Here is an 18,625-nt window from a genome sequence, read left to right as displayed (position 1 = left end):
CTAACGCTTTGTAACTACCCTAGGAGACACGACAAACTGGATGAGAAATGCTGACATAGAGGGAGAGTTACTACTTTAGCTCAAACAATAGAGGTTTGTGGTGGGAATCTGAAGGTCTAGTATTCAAACGGTGCTGATGGCCCATGTGGGGAGAGCCTTATGGTTGCACATGATGATATTTCTAGTTTCAGTTTTCTGTTTAAAAGATGGTTAGTTTACACAATGTAAAACTGTTTTTTATTAATCATTTAAAGAGCAGCACACTAGAAAACTCAGGTATTCCACAGTTTGGTCAGTTGTCACAGATTTTCAGGTTTGAAGGGTTAGCAGTATGCCCAGGATCATCTCTTGCTGCTTTTGTTCTTTACTACAGACTGCATTAGCTTACTGAAATTGATCTGATTTCATAAGGGTATGTCTACGCTACAGAATTATGTCCACTTAAGTTATGTCGACATACAGCCACTGCAGTAATTAAATCGTTTTTGCATGTCCACACTACACTCCTTGTTCTGGCAGTGCACATCCTTACCACTTGCACTGATTTAACGGTCAGTGTGGGGCATAGTGGAATGGCTTATGAAAGGCTGCAACATTCGATGTAAGCAATGCAGTGTCTGTACTGATTCTGTATCGACCTAACTATGATGACCTAAGCACTACACCTCTCACAGAGGTGGAGTTATTAAGTTGGCATAGTGGGAAAGTTACATGGGCAGGAGCAACATTTTAGCATAGATGCTTTCCGAGTTAGATTGACGTAAGCTGCTAAATTTCATATTGCTGATACTCTTGGGGTAGAGGAGCTGTAACATAAACCTCAAGAAGATCGCTTTCATTGATGCACCTGCTTATGCGTAGGAACAGCAGCGACAACAAACTCGTCTTTTTGCTAGTGGGCAGGAAAGAGGCAGAAAAATAGTAATATCTCTTCTTAAGTTGTCTGCAACAATCTTGTTGTCTGAAGACTAGATTATGTGTTGCTTTCTTCCAACTCATACTGACTCAGTGTGTCCTTGGCCAATTTACTTAACTTCTCTGCGCTTCATAATTGTTACCTCACAATATAGGGATAGAGGAGCATTGTTAAAAATGTGACCATAACATATTCTTGTGTGGTGTGTGGTTTGTTTTTTTTCTTTCTGGGCTTGGGTTTATTTTGAGAAAACTATAACATTTGCTTAAGGGTTAACATCCTTAGTAATTGATAGCTATTTTAAAAACTAAGTTCAGAGCCATTATGGTTTAGTGGCTAGGCTGCTGACCTGGGACTATCCCTAGCTCTGTTATTGAACTGCTGTGTGACCTTGGGCAAGTTACTTAGCATCTGTGCACCTGTTTTTCCTTCTTTTCTTTGTATATCCTTTCGATTTATATTGTTAGTTCTTTGGAGCAGGGATTGTCTTTTCCTGTGATTGTATGTTGTCTAGATGATGATGCCTGTAGATATAAATGTAATATAAATTAGTAGTAAAACATGTTACCTGGGAATTTTCTTAGGCAACAGGCCCTTAAAAATGTTAGTTTGAAATTTGTGTATGACATGTAGTTAAAAGTATGATCACTAATAGAGGATGCTTGGTGTGGGTTTTTTTAATTTATGGGGATAGCAACAAGTGTGGTTAGGCCCTTTAGCTTTGTTTTGATTTGAGATTGTGTATCCGTTGTGCTGGTCCACCACCCAGCCAGGTTGCACAGATGTAAGTTGATGAGTCTATAGCTGACCTCACTAGGTATTGTTGATAGATTTTCTTTTTTTCCCTGTTAGAACAATTAAGAAAAAAAGTGTTTTACAGGTAGTTGAATTTGAGTTACCTTTTTAATAAGTAAACTTGAATAATAGGTCTGGCACAAATCTAATATATGAATCAGAAATGATGTGATCTTTGTGAAAAAGTCTTTGGAAAATATCCTTGATCAATAAGTAGAAGTCTATCTTTTAGTTGCTGTTTATGCAGTCTACTACCGTGTTGTCTGGATAATCTCCAAGATCTTAAAAACAGTGGCGCTATCTGAGTTGCGCACATGGATGCAAGAGAGAGATGCGAAGGTTCCCTACAGAGGATTTTTTTAAAAAGTGGCTTATACCATTTTTACTGCTTTATGAGGGCCTGAAAAGTTCTTTCTAAAAAGGAAAAAAAATAGAAGTATCTGGATTACTAAAATTGGTCTTTGCCACTGTTGCTGGAGTACTTCTTGGTTGTCTCAGAGCAGGTGTATTGTGAGCTGTCTTGCACCTTAATTGAAGTGGCAGGGGTGTACAGTTTTTTGGCTAGGACTTCCTTTCTTCAGAATGTTCATTATTGATTGGAGCTAAACAGGTGTTAACAAAACCAAATTATTTTTAACAGGCTTTCTAAAAATTCCTTCCCTTCTCAGTTGCTCAGCTTTCACTTTCCTAATTCATATTGTATAATGTCATTCATTCTTCAGTCACCATAGGCTTCCAAATAGGGCAACCTGAATTTTCTGTTTAAGACAAAAACATCTTTCATATTTTATAAATTGCAGAGAAGCAAAAAAAGCACAATGAACTTTGCAGGCTACCTTCAAAGCGCTTACATTTTAGTTGATATAGGTCCCCCTAATCCACTCCTCACAGGAGTAAGGCATCAAGGGCAATTCACCCTTTGAAAATTAAAATTACGACTTGCTGTTAATATATCTTAAATTTGGATCAAATCAATTCACAAGGCTGGATCAAGGGTATTTTAAATCCTAGGATTATGTTTTGAATAGATAAATAGATCTTATTAGAATTGAAAGTAGTTGAAAAACCATCAGAAGATGCTCAGTATGGTGGAATTTCTCTTCAACAATGGTAACTAGAGCATTTAATCAGGAATTTTCCTACTGGGATCTTTTGAGGAAAAAGCTTGAGCTTTAACAGATGACAAAATTTTGGAGGAGCAGGTGGGGTGTTTTTTGGTTTTTTTTGTGTGTGTGTGTGGTATTTTTTTTTTTTTAAGATTATAGGCGCTCTAGGCCTGCACTTCACCTTGAAGTACTTGGTTGAAAGGAACTGGGAGAATGCCAAAAAGGTTTATGAGCTTCATGGGTTTTGGAAAGACGTGATCAAGTCCGAAGAGACAAGTAATTTTTTTCTGTGCTTTCTTAACATAGTTAGTGCTTTACTTGTATAGGGCCTGATACGTGAAACCTGTGTCTTGGTTAATAGTGAGTGCTCTGGCAAAACTTCAGTCTGTTCAGAGCTGCATTTTATATATGCAGAATGGAAGGGGAGTTCCAGTAAGGAAAGTCATGGTTTCAGCAATACTGTTTACAGACAGACAGCCTGATTGCCTTTATCTCAGTGAATAAGGGCCTACAAGGAATTACACTAAATGTTATCCGGTATGTTGTGACTGGGAGGAGCAGGTGTTCTTTTCTGGCAGGGTTTCAAGCAATATGCCTGTAACTTTTTTAAAAATGGAAGTTGATTGCCAAGAATATTTATAATTTCTAAAAATTTCGATCAGTCCATTCTATCCCTGGTGCTCACCACCACTGATCTTCTCTCCTACTAAACTCAATCACTTCTTTCCCTGAATAATCAATAAGGGGCTTGCTTCTGGAACTCTACGTTTATTGCTATTAGAGCAAGACCATTAACACAAGACTGCAGGAAAGAAGATAAGTTAGTGTGTGTTTCTCAGCAACAGTCAAAAGCCTGTTATCCAAATCTTTCACTCGTGCTAAATAATTTCATGTTCCATGATATATAAAATACTCTTTCCTTTATTCAGCTAATTCTTTATCCCACACTCCTCCCTTTCTCTCACTTTCCATTTAGATACTTTGTTTTTTGTAACGAGAGATGCTTGATTAGGATCGCTGGTGCAGTCATCTTGAGCTGCTTATGTCACTAAAATTGGCTAAGCAAAGCCATGATTTGGACCAAAGTAAGTGTTCTGAAGACCTTCTGTCTAATATGACATCTGGGAAGAAGAAACTAGGTTGAACAAACTTGTGTGTTTGGATATCTAATGAAAGATTTCAGTAGGTTCATAAGCACAGAGCTAGCTACTGTAAAATCTAATAACGAAGGTTAAATTTGGAAAGAAACTAAACTCCCGCATCTAAGCTTTTGCTTATTCAAAGCAAGTCTGGAAAGGAGTAGGAACAGAGCAGGGTGGATAAAAATCATGATTTAAAAAAAACATTTTAAAATGTACATGTTGCTAGTGTCTACTTTCCACTTCAAAGTCTTAAATTGTTAAAGTGGACATTTTGTACTTATTTCTCTAGTATCCTAATTGTTAGTGTAATTTTAGATTTTACATACTACTTTTTTTCTAAGAAGTTTCTCATTTAACATGATGATCTATGGAAAGACTAAGATCTCATTAATATCCTGACCATGAGAACAACACAAAATTGATTAGCAAATAGCCTGCACTATATTTACCAGTAGCACCATCTTCTGATTCACTGAATTTCCATAAATCAAGAAAGCTGAACAGCTTCAACCTGGCTGTACTCCTCTACCAGGCTTTATCATTTGAAATTAATGGGATTTACGCTCCAAAGTCATTTAGGTGTTTTTGACAGTGTCAGCCTTAGGAGCCTAAATATGGGCTTTAGAACCTAATTTTAGACTTCAGTGTTTGAAAATTTTTGCCTGTGTACAAAAAAGTTTATAGTAACTGTGTTAGTGTACTGAAAGTCTAAATAACTTTTCATTGTTAATGTTGCAGCAGTTTTGTTTTGAAATGGCAAAGATTTTATGTCACAAAGAAATTTTTAATAAAAATACAGGTTTAGTGCCTGATGCACATAGCATGCTTATCTTTAAGCATATGAGTAGTCCCATTGAAGTCAATGGCACTAGTCATGTGAGTTAAGCTATATACTTGCTTCTGGCCTGGTCTACACTACAAACTTAGGTTGACATAAGCCACATTAAATCTGTGTCTACACTACCGAGTCCTTTCTGCCAACCTAAGTGGCCTGTAAAGTCAACTTCTGTACTCTACCTCTGAGAGAGGCATATCAGTTGAGTCGACATAAGGATAGTGTAGACACTGTGTTGTGTAATTCGAAGGAATTGGCCTCCAGGAGGTGTCCCACAGTGCTCTGCTGTGACTGCTCTGGAGAGCACTTTCAACTCTACTGCACGCTAGCTAGGTACACAGGAAACAGCTGCTCCTGTTAAAGCCCTGGGAACTTTTGAATTTTCATTTCCTGTTTGATCAGCATGGAGAGCTCGCCAGCACAGCTGATCATGGAGACTCAAGGCTGCAGATGCGCTCCAGCATTGAGTACACAGGAGGTGGAGGATCTTATTGCTGTGTGAGGAGAAGAGTCTGTGCAGGCAGAGCGCTGATACAGAAGAAGAAATGCTGATATCTATGCCAAGATTGCATGGGGAGAGGGGCAACACCAGGGACATGCAGCAGTGCCATGTGAAAATAAAGGAGCTTCGGCAAGCATACCAAAAGACAAAGGAGGCAAACAGTCGTTCTGGTTCTGCCGCGCAGACATGCTGCTTTTATGAGGAGCTACATGCGATTCTCAGTGGTGACCCCTCCACTACCCGAGAGTGCTTCCAGGGGACTTTGAGCAACAACGAGGAGGACATTGTTGAGTAGTAGGAGGAGAAGTGTGAGGCAGGCAAGCAGAGGATTCATTCTCCCCAACAGCCAAGGACTGTTTTTAACTCTGGAGTATATCCCTTCACAGGACCAGTTGGCGGCAGAGTGTGATGCTGGGGAAGGCACTTCTTGTGAGTACACATTTCCAATCAAACTAGGGGTTACACACAATAATTTTTTGGTGGTTTAATCTGAACAAAAAAGTAGGTGTAATGGGTATCTGCAAAATTTAAAATACAGTGCAGTTTGCTCAACTATAACAAAGATAACTTGTTAGACAAATGGTAATTGAGGGTATGTCTACACAGCAACTAGATCCCTGTGCCAACTGACTTGGGCTTTGCTGTGGGGCTGTTCCATTGTTGTCTAGACTTCTGGGCTAGGGCTGTAGCCTGAGCTCTGGGACCCTCCCACCTTGCAGGGTCCCAGAGACCAGGTTCCAGCACAAGCCCGGAAGTCTACCCAGAAACGAAACAGCCCAAGGCAAGGCCAGGCCAGGCTCCAGCCCAAGACTGGAAATGTACACAGAAATGGAACAGCCCCACAGGCCAAGCCTAAGTCAGCTGGCACAGGCCAGCCCTGGGAACTCTGCCGGCATCATTGCAGCACACAGCATTGCAGCATAAGGACCAGGTCTCTGTACCCAGAGTAATATCGTATATGGTCACCTAGGGGCAATGGGAAGTTTTCAATGCTAGCCCTTAAACCGCAAACAATTCAACAAGTAATCCGTCCCCCCACCCCCGTTTGGTAAAAAGAAGACTCAAGAGGACATGTTCAGTGAGTTAATGTGTGCCTCTGAGAGTGACAAGATGGAGCTCAGCACATGGAGGATTGTGCTGTCCGAGAACCTGGATCACCCAATCATGCTTTCCCAAACATGCCGTGGTTGTGGTTGGAAGGGATCAAAGTATATTGCAAGCAGCATTGGGGTTGGAGGAAAGGGGGTGGGGTTTCTGTTCTCCCCCCCCTCCCCCGACCTGGTGCTGCTTTTGTAAAAAAAAAAAACAAAAAAAAAACCATGGCGGGGGGGTGTTACTCTGGTGCCGGTCCTCAAGCACCATCCAGATTGCTAGGGGAACAGGGGCTTTCTTCAAGTTCCAACCTGTGATCCCAAAGATGTCTTCGCAAAAGTAGCAGCATAAGACCTCTCACCCATGGCTCGTGGCCTTACTCACCATGGCTGAAGCAGCAAACCAATTCTTGCAATAGCCAGCAGTTGTGATTATGTTGTGGCTTGCAGTGAAGTGTATTGAGGGGTGGTTTTTTTATTTAAAAAAAAGTTAACCTTACACCAGAAACAATGTATGCACTGTCAGTGCTACCCTTGTGCTTTGCATTCCTTGCTGCTGAAATCTGGTCCGTCGGTGCATCTTCCACACCGGGACAGAGACTTTCCCAGATTAGAAGGTGGAAAAAGAAGACTCAGGAGGACATGTTCAGTGAGTTAATGTGTGCCTCTGAGACTGACAAGATGGAGCTCAGAGCATGGAGGATTATACTGTCCGAGAACCTGGACATGGAGGACAGGAAAGCATGCAGGGAACAAGTGTGCGCCATGCATGAAGAGATGCTGTGGATTATGAAGGAGCAATCAGACATGTTGAGGCATCTGGTTGAGGTTTAAGAAAGGAAGCTGGATACTAGAGTCCCTCTGCAGCCTATGCTGAACCTGTCGCCATCATCACCCAGTTCTACATCCTCCTGCCCAACTGTCCTATGTGGCAGGGGAGAAGTGGTTAAGTATCCCTTGCACTCAACACCAGGGGCGGGTACAAGGACCAGAAGACACCCATTCCCACACCTTTGATTGTTGTTGCAGTGCATCTGTAAGCAAATTTTTCTTTTTTCTCCTCCCACAGTGTTATTAGCCATTTTGCCCCGGGTTATATCACTTTTCTTTGCTGTCTCTGTGTTTGTGTGCATAATAAAACTTAATGGATTGAGGAGAAAAGGCTCTTTTTTCAATCAACATATGGTGGTTGGTGGGGGTGGAGTTTAGAGGGAAAAAAATACAATAGAGGGGACCGTTTGGTAAGGAACAACACAGATAAGTGTCATATTACTCTGGCTCATTGCTGAAACTTGTATTCAAAGCCTCACAGAGATGCAGAGACCCTGGATGTGCTCTTGTATTGCCCTGGTGTTTTGCTGCCAGGCGATCTGCCTCAGCCCCTCATCCCAGTGGAAACTTTTCTCCCTTGGTTTCACAGATATTGTGGAGCACGCAGCAGGCAGCAATTACAAAGGGAATATTGTTTTCACTGAGGTCTAACCTAGTAAGCAAACAGCACCAGCGAGCTTTTAAATGTCCAAAGGCACATTCCATCACCATTCTGCACTTCCTCAGCCGATGGTTGAACCAATCCTTACTGCTGTCCGGACTGCCAGTGTACAGCTTCATGAGCTATGGGAGCAAGGAATAGGCTGGGTCTCCCAGGATCATGATTGGCATTTCAACATCACCACTGGTTATTTTGCAGTCTGGAAAGGAAGTCCCTGCTTGCAGGTTTCTGAACAGACCTGTGTTCCTAAAGATGCGCGCATCATGCACCTTTCCAATGTCAGTGAAACAGCCCCTGTGATCCACCAGCTCTTGCAACACCATTGAGAAGTGCCCCTTTCGGTTTATGTACTCTTTTACAAGGTGGTCTGGTACCAAGATAGGTTGTGTTCCGTTTATCGCCTCACTGCAGTTAGGGAACCCTGTGTGACGTTATTGACATAATCTGGGACCATATAGAACATTGTTGCAACCAAGGTCCTGTAGTGGCACCAAATCTTGTATAAAGGGGGTCAAATAAGGTGTCTAAGACAAGATTATGGTTTGCTGGTTATGATTATACTATCTGTATGCATGTATCATTTTTGTATTTAAAATTATAAGTATTGGCTCTATATTGTCTGTAGTTCAAACTTGTGCTATGCTTCTGGGTGACACCCCAGACAAGTTGGTGTCAGCTCTGCCTAGCCTGCGTGATGGCCCATTAAGGACCATCAGCTATACAACTGACTCATTGAGTGAAGGCAGATACACCTTGTGACTCAGCAAGGTATGCAGGGACCTGCGTATGGACAGATCTCTGAGGTTTTTCCATGCCATGTGATGGACAGCTTGTCTTTGGGACAAAGAAAGAAAGACCATATGGCAAGAGACTATAAAAGGCTGATGCCTCATCTCCATCTTGTCTTCAATACTGCTTCTTACCTCTGGAGGAACTTTACTACACTGAAGCTTTGAACAAAGGACTGATGACCCATCCCAGCAGTGGATGTACTTCAGAGACTTGATTTAAGCCTGCAGTTTATTCTATTACTGCTACAAGCCTGAACCAAGAACTTTGCCATTACTGTATGTAATTGATTCCGTTTAACCAGTTCTAGCTCTCATCTATATCTTTTTCCTTTTATGAATAAACCTTTAGATTTTAGACTCTAAAGGATTGGGAACAGCATGATTTGTGGGTAAGATCTGATTTGTATATTGACCTGGGTCTGGGGCTTGGTCCTTTGGTGTCGGGCAAACCTTTTTTCTTTTACTGGGATATTGATTTTCATAACCATTCGTCCCCATAACAAGTGGCTCTGGTGGTGATACTGGGAAACTGGGGTGTCTAAGGGAATTGCTTGTGTGACTTGTGGTTGGCCAGTGGGGTAAAACCAAAGTCCTCTCTGTCTGGCTGATTTGGTTTGCCTTAGAGGTGGAAAACCCCCAGCCTTGGGCTGTAACTGCCCTGCTTTAAGCAATTTGTCCTGAACTGGCACTCTCAGTTGGGTCCCACCAGAACCAGTGTCGTTACACCCTACTGCGGCAAACCCATCCACTATGTCCTGCACGTTGCCCAGAGTCACTGCCCTTCTTAGCAGAAGTCTGTTAATGCCTCTGCAAACTTGGATCAGAACAGATCCCATGGTAGATTTACCCACTCCAAATTGATGCAATGCCAAACTGCTAGCGAACAGTGGGGCAAGCTTCCACAGAGCTATCACCACTCGCTTCTCCACTGTCAGAGCAGCTCTTATTTCAGTATTGCTGCGCTTCAGGGCTGGGGAAAGCTCTTCACACAGTTCCTGGAAAGTGGCCTTATGCATTAGAAAGTTCTGCAGCCACGGCTATCGTCCCATGGCCACATAATGATGCAGTCCCACCTGTCAGTACTTGTTTCCTGGGCCCAGAAATGGCACTCAACAGCGTCAAGGTGATGCGTGACTGTCACCAGCAACTGTCAATTGCTCCGCTCTGTCTTCCAGCAGGGCTGCTTGCATGGCATCGCATTGTTCTACACGGTGGCTCCTGTATAGGCTGTGTAAATACTGCAGGATAAGGCGCAAGATGTTTGTAATGTTCATAACAACAGTGTAAAGCTGAATGGGGTCCATGTTTCTCGTGCTATGGTATCCGCGTAGGTAATCCAGGCTTATGAAAAAGGCTTGGCTTGTTTGCTGTTGATTTCAGAGAAGGAAGGAGGGGGAGGTAAGTGCCATCATGGTAGGCTAACACCATGTTCCCATAAACACCCATGCCAATGTTTTGGTCCCATAAGGCATTGCAAGCCCAACCCAAAATTCCACTCAGCTACGTGCACTGTGGGATAGCTACCCATAATGCAGTGCTCAGTGTGTCAATGCATCCTCCCTAGCAGGACTTGCATCCTGCTGACACAGTGAGCGTAGTGTGGACGCAAGATCTGCTTGCTTAAATTGGAGGCTCAATGTCACTTTACGGAAAGTCGACTTAACTTTGTAATATAAATATGGCCTCTGTCTTTGCAGGTCAAGGCCTTAATTTTTTTATTTTTTTTTTTTTGCTTGTAGCAGTTTTGTAAAACTCCAAAAGACCTACTAGTAGTGGTATTTAACACCTGTCCCCCTCCCTCTACCAAAATACAGCATTTATAATTTAGTTCGTCATTAAATAAAATGGTTTAAATCAATTAGGTTTTATTTGCTCCACACAGAAACCGAGAAGGCTTTAGTATTTTGTGATTTGCTTGCTAAACAGTTCTTGTCCCCACATTTGCCTTAAGCTCCTGTCCGCAGGACCATAAGATTTTGGAGAGTGCCAAAATTATTTGGGGCCTTTCTTACCCCCCTCCTCCTTCTTGCCATAATGAGTACCTTCTGTATAAAGGAATTGAAGGGGGAGAATTTTGCACTGCCAATAACCTCTTTCTCTGCGGAAGACGAAATCCAATTGCTTATATGGTATCTGTTAATAACTGTATACATTTACATTTTTTGGGACCATTCTCCAAATAAGGTGGGGATTTGAAGGTGCAAGGTCATCCTTTGTCCAAGAATTTTGCAGACTTTTGGTGAATTTTAGGTTCTTTTTTTCCTAATTACGTAACTCTAGAATCCAAATTATCCAGCAATATTATGCAGTCATGACATCATAGTTAAGGATCCCTATAGGAGGGTATTTTAAACTTTAATATAAGTGCTTAACATATCCATTCCACTCCTTTTCTCCCAAACTTAGAGAGAATGAGTACATAAAGGAACATACATTAAATATGCTAACATAAAAGTTGTGCGTCTTCCTTCTTTATCCTATTTTTTCCTGCTCCCATGGGGTGGGCTCCGGTGAAGGCTAGGGTAATGCCTGGGTGTGAGACCCAGACCATACCCCCTTGAAATAACTGTGAACAAATGGGCCCTTAACTCCTGCTTGAAATTAATCATCTTTGATCCCAAACTATCCACAACAAAAGTCATTAACTGTATGGGAAATTGTAAGCAGTAGCAACAAGGTGAGCTAGATTGAAATAAATAAAAGTGAAAATCACAAATCAGGGTAACTTTTTAAAAAAAGAAAAGGAGTACTTGTGGCACCTTAGAGACTAACCAATTTATTTGAGCATGAGCTTTTTGCATCCAATGAAGTGAGCTGTAGCTCACGAAAGCTCATGCTCAAATAAATTGGTTAGTCTCTAAGGTGCCACAAGTACTCCTTTTCTTTTTGCGAATACAGACTAACACGGCTGTTACTCTGAAACCTGGTAACTTTTTAGTGACTTACAGAGAAAAACAGGTCTCTTCTTCCTCCCCCCGCCCCCCGAATATTGCTGAAATATTTTTCAGAGTAACAGCCGTGTTAGTCTGTATTCGCAAAAAGAAAAGGAGTACTTGTGGCACCTTAGAGCCTAACCAATTTATTTGAGCATGAGCTTTCGTGAGCTACAGCTCACTTCATCGGATGCATACCGTGGAAACTGCAGCAGACTTTATATATACACAGAGAATATGAAACAATACCTCCTCCCACCCCACTGTCCTGCTGGTAATAGCTTATCTAAAGTAATCATCAGGTTGGGCCATTTCCAGCACAAATCCAGGTTTTCTCACCCTCCACCCCCCACACACAAATTCACTCTCCTGCTGGTGATAGCCCATCCAAAGTGACAACTCTTTACACAATGTGCATGATAATCAAGTTGGGCCATTTCCTGCACAAATCCAGGTTCTCTCACCCCCTCAAAAACCACACACACAAACTCACTATCCTGCTGGTAATAGCTCATGCTCAAATAAATTGGTTAGTCTCTGAAATATTTTTACTAAGGCTTCATAATGAAAGTTGGTTGCAATTTTTAACTTAGGAGAGGCTACAATCTTTATAATATATGAAAAGGAGATCAAATGGGTTACTCGGGATAGCACAGGTGGGATAGGAGCACTTTTCCAGAATTCCCTCAAAAACTACATTGAGTTGCTTCTAATGTTGGTTATTTGGAAGTCATTATTGGGGTTAAAGCTTGCAGGGTTTATGTAGATTGTAGTTTATCAGTTTGTATTTACAGGCTAAATTGATGTCAGCCTTAGAATCATAGAATATCAGGAATGGAAGGGACCTTAGGAGGTCATCTAGTCCAACCCCCTGCTCAAAGCAGGACCAATCCCCAACTAAATCATCCCAGCTAGGGTTTTGTCAAGCCTGACCTTAAAAACCTCTCCGGAAGGAGATTCCACCACCTCCCTAGGTAACCCATTCCAGTGCTTCACCACCCTCCTAGTGAAAAAGTTTTTCCTAATAACCAACCAAAACCTCCCCCACTGCAACTTGAGGCCATTACTCCTTGTTCTGTCAAGGAGTTCTGTTACTAGCAGTTACTGACATTGGAGCTAGTTTCACAAGGAACAGTTTGGGAGTTATCTGTAATATTTCACAATTCTATTGAACACTTTTTTTGTGTGAAATATTTATAATGTGAACACTTTGTTGTAAGAAGTAGGGCTTTTACACCTCTAAAAACATATGCAGTTGGACTGGAAGTCTCCTCTTACTGTTTACATTGAAAATTCCTGACTCTTAGTGCCATGGGATTAAATAGAAGAAAAGGGATTGCTATGTTGCTAAACAACTTTGAATATTTAAATTTATAATTTAAAGCATTTGAACAGCAAATATTGCTTGACTCTAAAGGAACAAGAAAAAAATAAAGTACAAAGGAAGTTGTGTTTAAACACTTTTTGATCTCATTTTATAATACATAGAGTAGTTAATACAAATTTTCATCTTCAGCATGTGCTTTATAACATTAACTAAAAGTAACAGACTCAAAGACTTTAAGGCCAGAAAGGACCACTATCCTCTAGTCCAGTGGTTTTCAAATTGTGGGTTGTGACCCCAGAGTTGGTCAGGACCCTCTTTTAATGGGGTCGCTGGGGCTGGTATTAGACTTGCTGGAGCCCGGGGCCAGAGCCGAAGCCTGAGCCCCACTGCCTGGGGCTGAAGCCCTTGTACTTTGACCTCCCGCACCTAAAGTGGTGGGGTTTGGGCACCTCCCCCCCCCACGCCCCCAGGACAGTGGGGTTTGGGCAGGTTCAGGCTTTGGTGTCCCGTCCCCCCCCCATCCTGGGGGGTCATGTAGTAAGTTTTGTTCTCAGAAGGGGATTGCAGTGTAATGAAGTTTGAGAACCCCGATCTAGTGATTTCCTGCACATTGTAGGCCACAGAACCTCACCCACCACTTCGATATAGGCCCATAACCTCGGGCTGAGTTACTGAAGTCCTCCAATCTTAAAGACTTCAAGTTACAGAGAATCACCATTTACTCTAGTTCAAAGCAGCAAGTGACCCATGCCCCATGCTGCAGAGAAAGGCAAAAAACACCCCCAAAACAACCCGGGGTTTCTGCCACTTTAATCTGGGGGAAAATTCCTTCTCAACCCAAAATGTGACAATCGGGTGCAACCTAGCATGTGGGCAAGACCCACCAGCCAGACACCTGGGAAAGAGTTCTCTGTAATCACTCAGAGCCCTCCCCATCTCTGGCATTGGAGATACTTGCTGATAGCGGTCACAGATGGGTCACATGCCATTGTAGGCAATCTCGCCATACCATCCCCTCCATAAACTTATCGAGCTGCGTCATGAAAGAAGTTAGGTTATTTTGCCCCCACTACTCCCTTTGGAAGGCTGTTCCAGAAGTGCACTCCTCTGATGGTTAGAAACCTTTGTCTACTTTCAAGCCTAAACTTACTGATGGCCAGTTTGTATCCATTTGTTCTTGTGCCAGAATTTGGCCCTCAACATAAATAACTCCTCTCTCTCCCTCCCTGATTTATATTCCTCTGATGTATTTAAACAATCATATCTCCCCATAGCCTTAATTTTACTAGGATAAACAAGCCAAGCTCCCCAAGTCTCATCTTGTAAGGCAGGTTCTCCATTCCACTGATCATCTTAGTAGCTCTTCTCTGCATTTATTCCCTTTTGAATTCATCTTTCTTAAACATGGGAGACCAGAACTTCAGACGGCATTCCAGAAGAGGTTTCACAAGTGCCTTGTATAATGGTAATAACATTTTCCTATCTATACTGGAAGTACCTCACCTGATGCATCGTATGATTGCATTAGCCTTTTTCACAGCTGCATCGCATTGGTGGCTCATAGTCATTCTCCTTCTCTGTTGCTTCTAACTAATATATACCCAGTTTATAGCAAAAATTCTTGTTGTTAGTCCCCAAGTGCTATTAAATTAAACCTTGAGTTATTAAATTTCATCCCATTTCTGTTACTCCAGTTTTCAAGGTTGACGATATCTTCTTGTATGATTCTGGTTGTTCTCCATATTGGCAGTACCTCCCAACTTTGTGTCATCTGTAAATTTTATTACTGGAGTCTCACTTTTTGTACCAAGGTCATTAATGAAAATGTTAAGTAAATTGGTCCCAGGACTAATCCTTGAGGAGCTCTAATAGTAACCTCCCTATCAAGGTCTTACTCCTGCTCCTCTGTTCCATCTCAACTCCTTTGGCCAGCTAAAGGAATTTTCTGTTTTGTAATAGAGTGTAGTAGCTGGAATGGATTCACTCCCTGAGCACCAGATGTGCTCCTGCAGCCAAAGTTCTTTGGGTGCCTTTGGAATAGCTTCACAATGAAGTGGGGCTAATTGAGAAGGTCCAGAAAACCTGAACATTAGTCTTGCCCCTCCCTTTCAGGATTACCATTTTACTTCCAGTGGAACCTCCACTTTGCTGGGATCATACCGGGAGAGCTGCAGAACAGTCTTGAAGTCTGCCTATCTGCTCCTGTTCCAGAACCTGCTCATACTGGAAAGACTACAACCATATTCAGATACAAGGAGGAAAAACACCTTCAGTGGCACTTCACACAGATACCCACCATAACTACAATAACTACTTCCGCATGTCCTGAGTCTTAGCACTAGTACCTTGCCCCCCCCCCCCCCCCCGCACATACTCTTTCTGCTAAACCCGTAAGTCTTGTAATTCTCAGATATGCTCCCTGCAATGTACTTCAGAGCTGTGTACACATGCTCCCTATGCTGGATTTACAACTCAAAAACTGTCTATAATACAGTCAATTAAGGGGAAGGGAGTAATTTCCTGTGCCCTTGGTTGTGTGTTGGTTAGTACTCTGTGGTTCCCTTTTAACTGACTGTCTCTCCCAGCCCTACGTGTACTTAGCCTCAAAGCAGTTTGTAAGAATATAGAGAAAGTTAGGGCTAGTTAGTACAAAATTTTCTATCTTCGCTTCCAGAGCTCTGCAATTGTGGAATCCCCATCAATGGAAGGTTTTTAAGAACACATTGGACAAATACATGTCAATGATGTCTAAGTTTATTTGGTCCTACCACAGCACAGGGGGCTGGACTTGATGGCTTCCCGAGGTCCCTTCCAGTCCTACATTGCTATGACTCTCTGCCTCTAATGGGTTTTCTAGCCCTATTCAAAACTCAAGTAGGAGTAGAGAGGTTATTCTACCTCTGTTTGGCACTGGTGCAACTGCTGCTGGAATACTGTGTCTAGTTCTGGTGTTCTCAATTCAAGAAGGATGTTAATAAATTGGAGAGGGCTCATAGAAGAGCAGTGAGAATGATGAGGATTAGAAAATCTGCCTATTCGTGACAGACTCAAGGAGCTCAATCTGTTTGGTTTAACAAAGAGAAGGTTAAGGGGTGACTTGATTACAGTATATACAGAACACATAGTTAATAATGGGCTTTTTAATCTAACAGAGAAAAGCATCACATGATCCAATGGCTGGAAGTTGAAGCTAGACAAAGTCAGACTGAAAATAAAGCATAAACTTTTAACAGCGAGAGCAATTAACTGCTGGAACAGTTTACCAAAGTTGTCATGATAGTGCAATTTAAGTGCCCCACTATAGACATCTCAAAGAGACCTGACTTTTCAGAGTAGAAGCTCAGCATTTCTGAAAATCAGAAAAAAATTCTTAGGTGGGGGCACTCCAAAAATGAAATTCCCCAAATCACTGGTCACTTCTGAAAATATACGCCACTGTTCTGTATTATCCTAGTGGGAGGAATGTTCCTATGTGATCAGTAGTTCGGTTCACAGTAGTGATGAGGAAAGATTTTTCTCAATGTTTGCCCTTAAGCTATTTGCTTAGGAGGCTACTTGGGGCCTGATATGAGTTTTGCTACTGACTTCAATGGCAGAAGGTTTGGGCCCATGGTATTAAGAAGTCTTTACTGTGGAGTTACTACCAGACAGTAAGGGTAATTGCTGACAGAATTTTAGCCCTACTCTTATAATTAGGATGGTATTTTATTTTACTGTATATCTTTTTGTGTACATAATGTCTATTTATAATGCTAATAATTGCATCCAGTCTAAAACTGATGTTTTTTGGTTACTGTAATACAGTGTCATGGCTTTGTTTTGTTGGATTTTGTTTTCTAAAGAATAATTCACATTTAAACACTGCTTACCTTAGGAAAAGGTTTATTTGCTACTTGATATTACTATGGGCTGCCAATCACCCTGAGTTGTCAAACTGCTGTTTTATTCATTCTGAATGCTTTGTTTGGTACTGAATGGGAAGAATGGAGATTTTTTTTTTTTAATCCAAGAAATTTTGCATGAGGTCTTTGGCAATCTTAGAAATGGCTTGGTGACTGTTGATATAAATACTGATCCTGCAATTGGACTCATGCTGGCAACCCTTACTCCTGCATGGAGACCCATTGTCATCAGATCAGTTGTGCAGATCCAGCAGCAGGATAGGGGCCTAATGAGTGAATTTTGTGCATTATTTTTAACATTTCCATGATTCCCTATGGTTTTGTTAGAAAATTAGTGTAGCAATTTGAGGGGGAAAATTTTTCTATCAAACTATAGAAGATTTTTAAATCAAGCAGCAGCTTTGATAACTTGTGTTGGAAAACACTGTCATTACCACACTTCTGGAAGTTTTTTAATTCTGAAAATCTATTTTGGCTTTTTTTTTTCTTGCAATCTTTGAATTGCTAACTATAGATAAAATAAACTTAAGTTTTTATTCATTTTGCAGCATGGCTCTTTGAATTATTTTTTAGGTACCATAATGCTTATGAATCCGTGTCTGCCCTTCCTACTGGCCTGGTGTATGTTGGCTAAGTTTACTGACATTTGGCTGACCGTTGAGTAGCAATTAGCCAAAATGCCTGGAAGATTCTTGCCAAGGTTTTCAGAAGTGACTGTTGAGTTTGGAAATGATATTTTTGAGTGCTTAACTTGAGCCACCTTAAAGAGGCCTGATTTTTAAAGGGAGGGACCTCAACACTTTCTGAAAATCAGCACCCTTTAAAATTAGTATAGTTAGGCCTCCCAAATCAATAGTTTACTTTTGGAAATCTCAGCTTTTAGCTTTAACTATAAGTGAATTTTTTATATTGCATAAACAACTCAAACAAAATTCTAGTTAATCATACTGCTAAACTAAGCTTGTAAAACTTATGAACCAATCATAGTAAGTTGCCATGTTATAGTGTTCTTAATAAATGTTTGTCATTCATTTTATCTTTATTAATCAGAAATGACGAGAGTCCTATTATCCTACAAAAATGAAAAACCTACCTCTGCTATACAGTTTCTCCATAGTAATGCCACCGTACATTAAATATCTTCTCTTTCCAGTTTTATCATTTAGCAGTGTCATGGTTTCCCCTTTTTCTTCTGTGTGTTCTTTTAATATGCTTTCCACTTACTGTAGATTGGGTGGGTTGCTTGTTCAGTGTATGGTAAAAGAGACCTTTGACTGTAAAATTTGACTGGTATCTGCAACACATTGCAGTGAAGGAAGGGAGTGGGTTTTGTAGTTTGTTTTGGTAACCACTCGCTATTGCCATCGTTCAGCAGTGCTCACTTGCAAGTTGTTGTTTCCCTTGGCCTTCAGACAGGAAGGGTTGGCTGTCTGCTGCAACAGGTTTTTGTCCAAGGTTTCAACCAACATCATTTAGATGCTAATGTTTTGTAAGCTTGCTGTTTTGTACTAGAACTTGACTGAGTTTCTGGTGTGTGGCTTATCTGGGATACATGTTAGTTTTGGCCTTAAAAGGGCCTACCATGCTGAAGGGCAGTCAGTGTCATGCCCATCAATTAAAATTTGAATCCCCTGTTTTACGGCTATGTAGTGTTAACAGAAGTTGTCAGTGACTTTTAATGAATCAGTGATACTTAGTCCGTCTCCATTTTGTCACCTTAATATGTTTGCCTCCTACATTAATTATCAAAAACTAATACTATGTAGTGTATGAAGTTAGATATTATGCCAAAG

At 41.4% G+C, this 18,625-nt stretch overlaps 1 protein-coding gene across 10 annotated transcripts in view; it reads left to right on the top strand.

The window, feature by feature from the left end:
• Positions 1-18,625, top strand: part of DICER1 (dicer 1, ribonuclease III) — a 103,057-nt gene that overhangs the window by 2,740 nt on the left and 81,692 nt on the right. The gene's annotated exons all lie outside the window — the stretch shown is intronic.

This window comes from Eretmochelys imbricata, chromosome 6 (genome assembly GCF_965152235.1).
Source record: "Eretmochelys imbricata isolate rEreImb1 chromosome 6, rEreImb1.hap1, whole genome shotgun sequence".
Lineage (NCBI taxonomy): Eukaryota > Metazoa > Chordata > Testudines > Cheloniidae > Eretmochelys > Eretmochelys imbricata.
This window is presented reverse-complemented; position numbering and strand designations above follow the sequence as displayed.